General features: G+C 31.4%; 1 protein-coding gene across 3 annotated transcripts in view; it reads right to left on the bottom strand.

The window, feature by feature from the left end:
- cbx8a (chromobox homolog 8a (Pc class homolog, Drosophila)) overlaps window positions 1-15,074 on the bottom strand; it is a 70,601-nt gene that overhangs the window by 50,863 nt on the left and 4,664 nt on the right. Inside the window, exons 3-4 of one of the 3 annotated variants that reach the window (XM_087241916.1) lie at window positions 8,012-8,059; window positions 469-619 (exon numbers count right to left, since the gene is read on the bottom strand). The exons of 1 other annotated variant lie outside the window; for it this stretch is intronic. The gene's annotated coding sequence lies outside the window, so the exon portion shown is untranslated. The remainder of the gene's footprint in view (window positions 1-468; window positions 620-8,011; window positions 8,060-15,074) is intronic. One more of the 3 variants, XM_087241918.1, reaches the window with a different exon arrangement.

Genomic DNA, 15,074 nt, shown 5'->3' with positions numbered 1-15,074 from the left:
GAAACGAATGACAAGAAAAGGTATGACCTGCTGTTCTTTTTTTGCGTGTATTATTCACTTTGCTGCCTCATGGAAAGGACGGGTTTTTTGCCTTGTCTTCTTGCAGACTTTGGCTCCCTAGAGAGACCACGTGAACTGCGATTTTCAGCTGAAGAACAATAATCAGCAGTGCAAAGCTTGGAGACAAATATGTGCTGCTTTAAGAGATTTTACAATGCTTTGAGGTCGCTAAATCCAACACAATCTCACGGCAATTCGTAACTTTTTGATTTAGGGGCTAATTTGTATGAATTTGTACAATCTAATTCGTACAATTTAGAACGATTTGCTCATCCCCCAATGACGGTTGGGTTTATTGGTGGGGTTAGGTGCCACGCCTCCTTTTTAAAATCGTACAGTATCATACGACTGAACTCATACGAATTCGTACGAATTAGCCACTAAACTGGCAAAACGTAAAATACTTACGTTTTCTCGTGAGATCAGTTTGGCTTAATCACAAAGTAGATCAGTCAAACCAAGGCCATTGCATTCTCATGCAGAAAGCAGTCAGTTAACAGGATTATTTTCTGCTCACATGCCATCCACTGTCCGAAAGTCATTGCGGATATTTTAACTTCTATGAAAAAAATTATCAAGAAAGTGTTAGAAACAATGTGTGAGCTTCAATGGTGTACAGTGCAAACAGTGTCCTGAAATAAAATAAAACATCAAAATCAAGTAGATGTCTAGACAGAAAGATTGTAGACTTTTTCATTGGTAGACAAACTACACAAATCAGGCACTAATACCCTAGTAAAATATCACTACAGTAAAAGTGTGCTCCTTTTCAATTTTACTTATTGTACTTGATTTGTTACGCACTTGAAGGGACAGCTCACTCTAAAATAAAAACACTGCCATCATTTACTCATCCTTTAATTGTTCCAAACCAGTTTGATTTCATTTTTTCCTTCTGCTGAACACAGAAACTCTTGTCTTGCTTGGAACAAGTCAATGACGAGTAAATAATGGAATAATTTTGGTTCCACGGTGAACTATCACTTTAAATGTTATAAAACATTTTTTATAAATGTCTATTTTGCAAGAAAATTGTACCGACCAATTCTTTACATTTGAAATATTTTTTTATTTAACAGGGACAATGCTCATTAATAAACAGTAGAACTTTAAATAAGCCACAAGAGCTAATTTACATCTGTTGCCCCCTGCAAGATTATAAAAGGTAACCTAAAATCAAAAAAACACATCATCACACATACAAAAACAGTAAAGTTACATGTGACAAAGGGATAAAACATAATAAGAATTTCTTAAAATGTTAGACAAAAAAATTACACATGAATACAAACTTAATTTACTTTTAGCCATTTCTTTAACTTGTTTTTAAATGTTGAATAACCTGTAACACTCGTTAGTTACTCATCGTTACTCATAGTTGATAATTTGAATGTGCAAACTGGGGAAAATAACTAAATTGACCTCACATAGTATATGACAAATGTTAATAAAACAAATAAAATAAATTAAAAAGTGTGCAGACAAATGTTAACACACATGGTTTCTGCAGGTTTCACAAAGTGAAATTTAAGATTTTTTAAGACCTTTTTCAGGATTATACAGGAATCTTTTTATATTATAGTATTATAATATCTATTTAATATTTTCAATAAATTTTTAAAACAAGCAAACTGTAACTACAGAACTTGTGACATTAGTTGACTATATGGTTTTCGAAATGCACCCCTGGACAGACTGTTGTGCATATATTTAATATATTTATTAAACTTTTTACAGATTTCATATTATGTTGAAAAAATGTGTATGCATACAACTAGTTTGTTGATTTGGCATTTCCCAAATCCATCGTTCCAACAAACATTCCTAAATTCATTGCAAACCTGTACGTTCCCAACTACACCTAGAACTGTAGTTAGAAGCATAGTTCCTGGTTGTGTTCTATTCCCAGTTTTCCCCCAATGCCCTATTTCTTTCAAATGTTCAAACATTTAAACTTGCAATGATGAAAAATAAATAATTAAAGTCATCTCTCTTTCCTGTGATTTGCTTTCAAAGTATTTTTACAGTTCAGTTTTAGCAATCTTCATATTGACAAATGTGTTCCCTTCGAGGTGCACTTTAAAAACATTTATGCCATTTTTGAACACAGCCGTGGCTCATGATGAAAGCTATAGGTGACCTATTATTTAAAAGCTGAATTTACGTTTTGTCTGAAAGCTTGTGAAAACCAAAATATACAGCATACGTAAAAACTTTTAATGTATGTATCTGTATTGTAGGCCTATATGACATGAGCCTGTTGATTAGAATATTTTTGCAGTGGTTTGAATATGTCAAATTGTAAAAGTAGACTTAAAATAAATAAATTTTATTTATTTATTTAAGTAGTCTTAAAATAAATAAATAATTAATTAATAAAAATTAAACAGTAAATAAATGATATCCTACCTAATAAAATAATAATAATAATAATTATTATTATTATTAAGTAGGATTTATTTCATTTCTTAATAAATAGCCCACTGTAAATTACAACCGTTAATTGACTATTAAATGATGATTTATATGAGTTTAAATACATGTTCGCTAATTGATTTTATGTCTTGTAAAAGAATATGGCATATTCTCAATAATATTTGTAAAGGAAACATAGGCTATATGTGCTGTTTACATATTTTTCAATTAATAAAGTGCATGCATGCTTTTACCAAAACTAGATTTTTTGTTTAAATGAGTGTGCGTGTAAAACAATATAATTTGCACAAAATTTTGGGGGGTTTACTCAAGAAGTTGTTACTCAACTCGTTTAGAGAGTCATTATGGATGTTTTATGTTATTACTAATGTGATTTAAATGATTTATCTGCGACAAAGCAACTTCGGTTTTGGGAAAAACTCGTCACTACATCGTTCTTTTCCCAAACGATACATCAAACAATGATAGTTCAGCTGCGAGTTATGCCGTTGTTTGGGAAACGCACACCAGCTCAATCCAAATATGGGCTATAATACACAGAGAACTTTTAAACAAATATTATTGTAAAGACGATAATTAACTATATTGGTAAATAGAGATTTAAAAAGAGAATGGATTGTTGGTGATTGGATGAGTGTTGGCCCAATTGGGTAGCTTTACATAGGACATTAAAGACCTGTAAACAACTATTTATGACCTTGAAGACACAATTTCTGTAAATTTAAGACTTTTTAAGGCCTAAAATTTTGTTTTTGAAATTTAAGACATTTTAAGACGTGGACACCCTGATGCAATATAAAAAAGACGTAATGAGGAATGTATTGAAAGATATTGAGATTCTTTAAAAAGGCCTATTTAAGCTGCACATTATTGTGTCACTTGTGCGCATCAAAAATGCAGTTTCTCATTTCTATGAACAAGTTGCAGATGCTCTATTGTACATCCATTTAAACGATTATGTACAATTCTCTGATGTTTCCTACAGTATCATTTGCTTATGTTGATCAATCTATTTAAAAATGGTCTCTGTTGAATGGTCTCACAACATTTAGGCATTTACATAAGTATTTACAAGCGAAATGCTTAAACAAGTTGTCATAATATTAGTCATAATGCATTTTTATATACTTTCCATTAGATTTTTTTCCCAAATATGTACTGAATTGGTAAATTGCTCCAGTGTGAATCTTGATTTGTCCAACATAGGCGCATATCAAAGGAGATTGCCCTGCGTTCACATTACTGCTTTTGTTTTTTTTTCTTTGTGCTATGCAGTGCTGTCTTTTCCTTTCTCTATCACTATGACATTATCTGTCAACAAATGACAGTACAAACAGTAAAAGCGTAAATGTGAATCTTATCACACTTACTTGCAACAAAGTTACATTAATAAAGTATATTTGTCATTAAAAGTGCAGCCATAGTTTAAATCTGAACATCCCCCAGAATACACTGTTATACTGACAACATGGCGAAGCAATTTTACTGTGTAATCCATACACAATGACTCAAGGACTAGTCATTCTGACAGCATTGACATGTATGTTGACAGATTTATTTTTTTGAGAGATGTACTAAGGATTTGAGGCAAGAGACTGGCTTTTACAGGTAATTCATTGTGTTTTGCTATTTGTACAAGTTGTTTTGAGAAAATGCACTTACTGTTTTGCAAATTTCAAGGATGATTTGAAAAGCGAGTGAGAAAAACTGTAAAAAGAATGTAAGCAAAGTTTTATTTCTATTATGTGCTACAGCGGTGGAAATTAGGGATGGGAAGATTAACCGATATGTATCGATACGCGGTCATGCGCGTGCACGATGCGAGTGCATCGGTTGAGCAGCAGAGGATGAATGAAATTTTGGAAGCAAATCGAGATGCATCGGTTTTTGCGAGATGCATCGATTTTTCCGAGATACAGCTTATATTTTTAATATAGAATGTATTTTTTATTTATTAACAAGTGTTGTCAACCTGTTTTTGGCGCATAATTTAATCGACCTACATAAAGTAAGCCTTAGCAACGGATTTGCGGATGTGCACACACTACAACTCAGTGTATCAGGTGTGCGGATGAAGCTAGTGGTGCGCCCTCAGACAGCGCGAGAAGCAAAACAAACATTTTATTCCCCACTGAGTTCTAAATCTAACGTATGGCAACATTATGGATTTAAGGATGGACGACATGACAGGACAGATGCAATTTGCAAAATGTGCCGCATCTGTAAAATACGCGGGCAGTACGACTAATCTGATATCTCACTTGAAGCGGCGCCACGGTGCTGTTGTGAAAGCATCTTCCAGTGTTTCTGCATCCCCGGCTTTCGCACTGCTTCAACCAGCTCCAAAAGTGTTGAGAAAAGCATTGCAAGTTTTTTTTTCCATGCGCAACAGTTCTGCTCGCTCTATGCCAATAACGAATGCTATTGCATTGTTCATCTGCAAAGATATTCAGCCTAGTGTCACGGAGAACGAAGGTTTTAAACACCTCCTCCTGTTAATTTTTATTTAATTATAATAATAATAATATTAATAATAATAATGATAAAAATAATTGGGTGTCACGGTGGCACAGTGGGTAGTTTGACCACCTCACAGCAAGAAGATTGCTGGTTTGTTATATTTTTATTAGCCTGTTGTTTACAGTGACAGTGATGTTTCAAAGCAGCATAACACTGCTAGTTCACCACCTTAAGTTTTGAATAATCAGTGGCAAAATATCTTTGTAAAACTTGTTTTCATAGTTGAAAAGTTAAATCACAATTCTTGTTGTGCAATGCTAAATTTATTTATGTTGAAAGAGTGCAAATATATACATATTTTTTTAATATATATTGCACTTATACATTCTGTTTATCTTGAAAATACTTAAATAATATGTGCTATATGTTCTAAAATGGCCCTCTACTGTAAACTGACACTCTGGCTCTGAGAGAAGAGCCAGTTTGTAAAAAAAAGTCTTGGTTTTGCTTGGTTTATAAATAATCAAACTCATTCAATGGCACAGCATCCTCTTTCACATCATCTCATAAACTTGATCTAATTAGTTAGTGCTGAAATATCGCATCGTATCGTGATATGGGTGTGAATCGTATCGTGTTGCATCGCAATATGTCACAAATGTATCGCTAATATATCGGATCGTATTCTTTGTATCGAGATGCGTATCGGATCGGCATTATAGCTTAGATGCCCAACCCTAGTGGAAATACATGATCATTCGTTTATATTACTTTCACATTGTGTTCAGTTTTTAAATAAATCATTGTAAATTTAAATTTACCTTAAGCTGAAGCTTACTGGAAACTGAACATTGTTTAAAACAGTGAGTTGTTTACTTGAGATTTATTTCGTATCTATTTATTTGCATGATGAAGACTATAGTGTTATTTTACATTTCATTATTTAGTTATGTACCTGGAAACTATGATCCTGCCAAAAACCACAAAACACTCTCAATGTCATTTGTATTTAGAGTTTATATTAATAATAATAATAATTTATAGTAATAATTAATTACATTTATATAGCCTTTTTCTGCACACTCAAAGCGCTTTACATATTTTTGGGGTAATCTCCTCATTCACCACCAGTTTGCAGCAATTATCTGGATGACACGACGGCAGCCATATTGCGCCAGACAGCACACAACAGACCAGCTGTTTGGTGGAGAGGAGACAAAGTGATGAAGCCAATTAGGATATGAGGATGGTTAGGAGGCCATGATGGACAAAGGCCAGTGGGCAAATTTGGCAAGAATGCCAAATACTCTTTTTTTTTTTTTTAAGGAAATCCGTATTTTTAACTACCACAGAGAGTCAATAAGCACTATAGAGCGGTATAGAGTCCCCATTAATACACTGGGACGTTAAGACCCACAAAGACTGCAAGTTAAGCACCCCTTGCTGGCCCCATTAACACCACTTCCAGCAGCAACCTAGCTTTCCCATGTGGTCTCCCATCCAGACTGTAAGTAGCCCTGCTTAGCTTCAGTGGGCGACCATGTAAGAGTTGCAGAGAGCTAGCTGCTGGTGTATTTGGTGTATTTAGTAATTATATTACATACTTATATTATATAAACAAGGAAGAAAGAAAAACAATAATAGAAAATAGAAATAGAAAAAATAAATAAATGATAGGCTACTTTTATTTATTTAGGTCTACAGTTATTCTCCAGCACTGGATAAAACAACAGTCTACAAATAAAGAAAGTTTTGATTTCATAAACAAAAATGTAGATTGATTCATAATGCCGGCTCTTCCAGTGTTTTAGATGACTCACATTAGCTCAGGTTCAGATTATCAGCCCCCACAAACACCTACAGTCACGCTCTTACAACTCTCTCTATATGTTTTCACAATTGCATTCTGCTATACAGCGGCTACAGAAGTGCCACATTCACGAGTGTAACTTATCATAAGGATTTCAGAGTCTGACAGAGAAAGGCTACGGGTGACTCTGAGAGTGGTGGTATTTTTCCACAGAAAGGATTCCCTGTGAGAGGCTCTAATTACGGTGGAAACCCCCGTCAGAACATGAAAAGAGCACTGTGACTTTCCATGCTGTGTGTGTGTACTGTATAGGGCTGCACGATATTGGAAAAATCAGACATTGGCATATTTTGTTTTGCTGCGATATATATTGTGATACATGAATATAATTTCACCAGATGATATGAACATCATCTGCATAAATTATAATAAATAACAAACAAAATAGATAAACAGTGCTTTATGGTTTTCTGGGGAGTCTAACAGTATTCAAGTACAGAAATTGAACAATTAAATGTAAAATTTCATGGACAGTATTGTATAAATAAAATAATAATAATTTTAACATGTTTTTTAATATCTAATCCTATCAAATATATATATATCTACACACACACGCGCGCACGCACGCACGCTCATTGCCTTAATTAAATTGAATAATGGAGTCTCTCAAAACTTGCATATTTAAGTTTATTTATCCTACCAGTTTTCTAGACTATACTTAAATTGTCTTTTCACCAAACTTAGTACTAAGTTTGGTGAACTGAACAATTTAAGTATAACAAAGTATAACAAAAATTAAGTAGCCATTTATTTATATTATGATGAATAATTATACCTATAGCCATTTGTTTTCTGATTTAAAAAAGACCTTGTAAACGGTTGCACATATTAGAATTTTACAGTCAAGGCTACATTTGTGAAGATGACCTATTTCTTTCAAAGGATTTATTATGATTTTGAGCTCCCTACACTTGAAATCTTAAGTTTATGTATTATCATGGTACAAGAGTTAAATTAACTCATATTTTTAAGTCATAGAACAAAAATGCAAAATTTTATGTTATGTTCAGTCAACTTTACTTAATTGTGTAGGTAAATACAACATTAGGGTTTACAGTGTATAGTTCACACATTAATTAAAGAATTTTAATTAATACATTCACAAGTGCAAACAATCCACCCAAAATAACGCTGAAAAAATGTATCTTTAAGGGATATTTCAGCTCAAAAAAATGTACTCACTATTTACTCGCCCTCAAGTGGATCCAAAGCTATCTGGGTTTCTTTATTCTGTTGAACAGAAAAAAAATGTTTTGAAGAATCATTTAGGAATGGTAAAAGCATCGTAAAGTTTTTCTTCGACCTCTTCTATTTTATTTTTACCCACATTTCAGATTTAAAACACTGAAAATAAATCAAGGTTGGCACAAAAACTCTAAATAGCTAATGTTATGAAATATTCACAAAGTTTGAGGTATCATAATTTTATTACAATTTAAGCTTAAAACCTAAACATGTGCTCCCAAGTTTGAAATAAAGCAAATAAATAATGCATTTAAGGCTAATGATATAATGGTGATTTGTTACACTTTGCAAAACTGGGAATTATTTATTAAGAATGGCTAATCTAAATACTGGTGTCTGGTTCTTATTATCATAATGTTGGGGTATGAGAAGAAGTATAATCTTATAAAATCACTATAGCAACTTTTTCCACATTCAATTATTGAAACAATTTCCTCATACTTGCATAATTTCCAGATAATCACGTATTTGGAGTTCCAGTGAACTCATCATTAGGACTGAAATATACTGAACTTACACATTTCCTTTTTTAAAAATTAATTAATTTTTCTAAAAATTAAGTATTTTAAGGAAACTTTATGTTTAAAGTCAGACTGGATTTTTTTTTATTTCTAAACCCTTTCCTCTGATCTGAATCTGTCAGATTACTATCGCAAAAAAAAAAAAAAAAAAAAAGAAGGAAAAATAAATATATAAATCAGTGCAGTATTTCTTGTGCGAGTGGGTGTTTTACAGAAATCTGTGCAGTAGTTCAAAATCCTCAAACACTTGACAACATCTGTGCTTATGATTCATAATTATACTAAGCAAAGAAATAGAAAGCAAACCTTTTGTCTCTCAAAACTGCACTGCATTCTGTAAAACCACATACAGTGAAAGAACTAAAAGACAAGAAGATAACAACTGACAGATGCAAGTGACAAAACTGAACAATAAACGACACAAAAGCACCTGTCAATTTTAGAAAATAATTAATGCCAAGTCCTAAAATTAACGAGAATTTATAATAATTAATGTTCCTAGTGTGCAATGCCATGTCTTCTGGACTGATCAGTCTATCCTAACTGATTTATAGGGGTGCAGACAGAGCAAAGAGGCAAAATAAAGGGATAGTTCACTTTAACTTTGTGAAGTAACTTAATGGTAGCATGTTTGCCAGCAACTTACCATCATTTTACAGTAGCCTCTTTTTAGAGCAGCTTACCGATGTGTTTTACAGTAGTATTCCCTTACCTCAAATTTTGTTTAGGGTTAGGGTAACCTTACTGTACAGAATGTAAGTGGTATTTTACTGGGCCATTTTGCAGTGGGTTTCTGTGAAATTGTGTATACTGTCTAACAGTGTATACTGAAGAATATTAGGGTAAAAATGCTTCTATAGTTAACTGACTACCTGCTTCCAACATTCTTCAATGTATTTTCTTTTAATGTACAAACAGAAACCGATTGTGGCAAATCATTGAAGTTTAAATCAAATTGGTTTGAGAACTGTAAGTTTATATATAAATTGAGCCATATACGCATATATACAGTTGTAGTCAGAATTATTACCCCCCCTGATTTATTAGCCCCCCTGAATTATTAGCCCCCCTGTGTATTTTTTCCCCAATTACTGTTTAACGGAGAGCAGATGATTTCAACACATTTCTAAACATAATAGTTTTAATAACTGATATACTTTATCTTTGCCATGATGACAGAAAATAATATTTGACTAGATATTTTTCAAGACATTTCTATTCAGCTTAAAGTGACATTTAAAGGCTTAACTGGGTTAATTAGGTTAACTAGGCAGGGTAATTAGGCAAGTAATTGTAAACCAATGGTTTGTTCTGTAGACTATCGAAAAATATATAGCTTTAAGGGGCTAATAATTTTGACCTTAAAATAGTTGTAAAAAACTATTTTATTCTAGCCAAAATAAAATAAATCAGACTTTCTCCAGAAGAAAAATATTATCAGACATACTGTGAAAATTTCATCGCTCTGTTAAACATTATTTAGGAAATAAAAAAAGAAAAAAACTCAAAGGATGGCTAATAATTCTGACTTCAACTGTATATATATATATATATATATATATATATATATATATATATATATATATATATATATATCAAACATTTCGAGTATTTGTAACTTAAACATTGTAAGTTCAGTTATCCAATCCGTATAGTTCAGTTAATAGAACTAATTAATCCCCACTACTGTAGCTACTCAAAAGGTTTAGCATTGCTTCTAGCATTTAACACCTAAAAATTATAACTAATTCACTTATAACTCACTTGGTTTGAGTTCTGCGAAACATAATCAGTTTGTGAGTTACTATACATCTTTTAAAAATAATATGTTAAACTAACTTATTACGTTTAGGGATTTTCATTGTTAGGTTTTACAGTACTTGAAAAGTAAATAGTGAATACATTTTCATTTTCAGTTGAATTCTCTTTAAAATCTTTAGAAACTTTAGAAACCATAAACGCTTCTTTAGAGTGGAACGGGATTTATTTAGATTTGTAAAATATTCTTTAAACTATTTTTATTTAGTTTTACAACTCTACACTGAAAGCTTCTTTAAATAACACAATGGCTCTTCTATGTCCTTGCTGCTTTTATTTTGAACTTTTTGATTTTTGAAGTGCACCAACATCATAATAACATTATTATATTGTAATATTGTCTTCATTAGTTAATCTCAGAGGAGAACTCCAGGAAAAAAATCATGAAACATGATAAAAACAGGAGGATATAGTATACGGGTGGCTCTCTGTATTTACAGGCCACTTGAACCGCTCAAGTGCTCTTGTTTATCTGACCTGATGTAAGAGTTGATCTGGGAGTTAAATGCGACTCCCTGGAAACCGTCACCAAGGAAATAGCCAGCTGGAAACACACCAGGACCACTGGGAACATTCTCCAGCTTAAATCTCATAAAGATTTGATACGTCTCTCTGCTGTTGAGCTTAATTCTCCTTTATTGAAATTCATGAACGCTTAGGATTTATTTCAAGGCCTGTACTGTTGAATAATTAAATGTATTGTTTTATAATCCTCTGATGTGAACAACAGCAGAGCCCAGCTCATCATATCATTGACTTTTATCCTTCACACAAAAAAAAAAAAACAAGTTTTGTTTTTGATGTTTAAGAACAAGTTGCTCTCTATTTTAACTGGTTTGGCACTCCTATCAAAACAAAAACGATAGTCTTATTAAATGCTTCATAAAACATCTGTTTGTGGAATCAAAAGAAACTTTGAAGATTTTTTAACACTATTAGGCTATAAATAAATGCATATCTTTTTTGAAACAGTAAATAAAACAAAGCTTACTGGAGTCTTTCTTTTTGTAAATTTTCATTATAAAGGGTCACCACAGCAGAATTAACCTCCAATTTACTTCATTGTTCTGTTTCTAAAAATTTTTAGCCATCAAGAAAGTGAAAGTCAAACCTGACAGCAGAAGAAAAAAGTATATTCATTTTCCTTCGGCTTAGTCCCTTGTTTATGAGAGTCAACTAGACATGGTCCGGTATAAGATTCTGATGGTATAATAACATTGGATAAAAAATATCACGATTTCATGGTTTGACAGTATTGTGATTACTGCTCTAAAATATATTCTTTTTAAATGTCTGGGTGAAAACAAGGTTTCTGCTGGTTAAATCACGTCAAATTTAAGACTTTTTAAAACCATTATCAATAAAATTTCAGACTATCATAGGGCAAAACGCTAATAATTTTCTGTAATGAATAGTGGATTTTTTTTTACTTGCCCAATTAAAATGAAAATTCAGTTATTTCTTAGCCACATATTTTAAATAATGTGTCAAAACAAGCAAACTCTAGTTATATACAAATATTTTTTATTAGCACAATCTTTCTTTGAAAAAAAAGACAAGTTTTAAAAGCTATAATAAACAAAATTCATGCACAAAATAAATTACAAATTATGTTATTTTGTTTCTTAATGTTCAATAAATATAATATAATAAATAAATATAATATTTTCAGAATTCTGAGGTCTAAATTAAGGTTAATATTTATTTTGAAGGTAACTACACCTTTAACTTCAAGATTATTTTAAAATGCTATATATAAAAAACTGTATTTTTTTGGTGTCATTTATTTAATCGACACTCACAATGAGAGTCTAATCTAAATGTTTTCTGGAAATTAAACCAAAATAGAATATTTTTCACAAATGCAATGTAGCATAAACAATATTAAATTAAATCAGAATGTCTCAAAGTTTTAAAAGCTAAAATAAACAACATTTATGCACAACATAAATTTATGCATGAAAACAAGAAATTATTATTGTAAGGATGTAAGGAAGACCATTAAACCATATTGCTAAATAGTTAATAAATGTCAATTTTGTTAAACGTTTTTTTTTTTTTTAGATAGATTTGTTGGTTGTACTGATTGACTAACTATACATAGACAATTAGTGAAAATTTTGACCTTTTTAAAAGTATTTAATTTTTTTATGGGTCTTAAATTTAGTTTTTAAAAAGTAAGACATTTTAAGACCCCGCAGATACCCTGAAAAAAAAAACTTTCCCCTTTGAACACAATATATTTTATTTTGAGAAACATTCAAAATATTTCAGAGCAGTAAACATGTCAGGCTGCTCTCTTCATTAGTTTCAAAAAAACAGAATTCTTTACAATTTAAAAAAGCATCTTTGAATATTTTTTCCTGCTGGTGATACCGTTTTCCTAAAGAGCTGGAAATTTTTTTATTAAAAAATCTTACACATACCTTACAGTATAGCAAAAAATGTTGGCAGTTTTAAAACCTTTTCCAAACCGCGGTATACCTTGAAAATGGTTATTGTCCCATGCCTACCACCAACTATTCCAGCATATGTTTTACAAAGCGAATACCCTTCCAGCCACAACCCAGTACTGGGAAACACCCATACACTCTCACAATTACACGCACATACACTACAGCCAATTCTATTTATCCAATTCACCTGTCTTTGGACAGCGGGCAAAACTGGAGCACCTGGAGGAAACTCACGTGATCACGAGGAGAACATGCAAACTTCACACAGAAATGCCAACTGGCCTAGCCAGGACTCCACCCATTATATACTGCATGAACACATTAGACTTGGGCTAAAACTCCCAAAACTAACTGAAATACTAAAAGCACAAAACTAAATTTAAAATACAAATGGAAATACACAAATAAAATTGTATGAAATATTTATAATGACATTTATAATATGGATTTTTACACATCGAAACAAGGGTTTGCATTTGTAAATACTTTTACATTCAATCTTTATTCATTTCTTCTCTGTGTTGTATTTACAGTAACGTACAACTATAACATAAATCACTCAGCAACCAAGCTGGTATAACCAAAATAGACTAATTAACAAACTCATAAGCTTTGTGAAGTGACAGCGATCATGCACCATTATTCCTCATTTCACACATCTTTCATCTGATGTTGACAAAACTGGAGCTACCCAAAGACATGCCTTTAAAACCACCTCATAACTAACAATATGAACAGGTTGGTCTAATCTATCCTAAGTTTCTGAAAAGGCTTATAAAAATAGATATATATTGTGTCATGCAGTCCCACACCCAGCTGTGGAATTTCCATTCTGCTCTCTCACACACAAACACACACTAAAATATTTATGGCATTACAGAGTTTAATAAAACAGCCTGATATAGCTTTCAGAAAATAAATATTAATCTCATGCATTAATCAGTTTAATCAGCAGGCCTGTTTAAACATACCTGATTTCTTACATTGCCCTGGGTAAATAAACGCAAATATAAAACATAAATGAAGAGCAAAATTGACTTCATGAAGAAAATCAAGTGAAAAATATGAATCTCGAATTGCTGATCACACTATTATTTTTTAATATTAATCAAGAAATATGCTCATCAAGGCTGCATTTATATACAGTTGAAGTCAAAATTATTCGTCCTCTTTTTATTTCTTTTTTTTTTTTTATATTTCCCAAATGATGTTTAACAGAGCAAGGAGATTTTCACAGTATGTCTGATAATATTTTTTTCTTCTGGAGAAAGTCTTATTTGTTTTATTTTGGCAAGAATAAAAGCAGCTTTTAATTTTTTAAAAACCACTTTAGGGTCAAAATGATTAGCCTCTTTAAGCTATATAATTTGTTGATAGTCTACAGAACAAACTATCGTTATACAATAACCTAGTTAAGCCTTTAAATGTGACTTTAAGCTGTATAGAAGTGTCTGTCATTAGGGCAAAGATTAAAGAAATCAGTTATCAGAAATGAGTTGCTAAAACTAATAAATCTTCTCTAAGATAAAAAAAAAACTCAGAAAACAAAATAAAATTTAGAAATTTTTGGAATGAAATACTTTTTATTCACTGTATTTATGTTTTTATTTCAGGGACTGATAATATACGTTTCTGGTAGAATGTCCCAAATTAATAAATATAAAATGCATATTAATATATATTTTGGTATATTAACAATTTGTTTCCACTTAACTACATTTTGTTGGATGTTTACAGAGTAATATATATATATATATATATATATATATATATATATATATATATATATATATATATATATATATATATATATATATATATATATATACATATATATATATACATATATATATATATAAATATATATATATATATATATATATATATATATATATATATATATATATATATATATATATATATATATATACATATACATATACATACATATATATATATATACACACACAATTCAACATTCTTTTTTTTTTTTTTGAAAAAATATAAACACAAAAGATTTTAAAATACGGTAAAACAAATAAACAAATAAATAAATAAGGGTGATGCAGTGGCGCAGTAGGTAGTGCTATCGCCTCACAGCTCATTTGGCGTTTCTGTGTGGAGTTTGCATGTTCTCCCTGCGTTTGCGTGGGTTTCCTCCGGGTGCTCCGGTTCTCCACAGTAAAAAGATATGCGGTACAGGTG

The sequence above is a fragment of the Danio rerio genome, chromosome 3 (assembly GCF_052040795.2).
Source record: "Danio rerio strain M-AB ecotype USA chromosome 3, GRCz13ab, whole genome shotgun sequence".
Taxonomy (NCBI): domain Eukaryota; kingdom Metazoa; phylum Chordata; class Actinopteri; order Cypriniformes; family Danionidae; genus Danio; species Danio rerio.
This window is presented reverse-complemented; position numbering and strand designations above follow the sequence as displayed.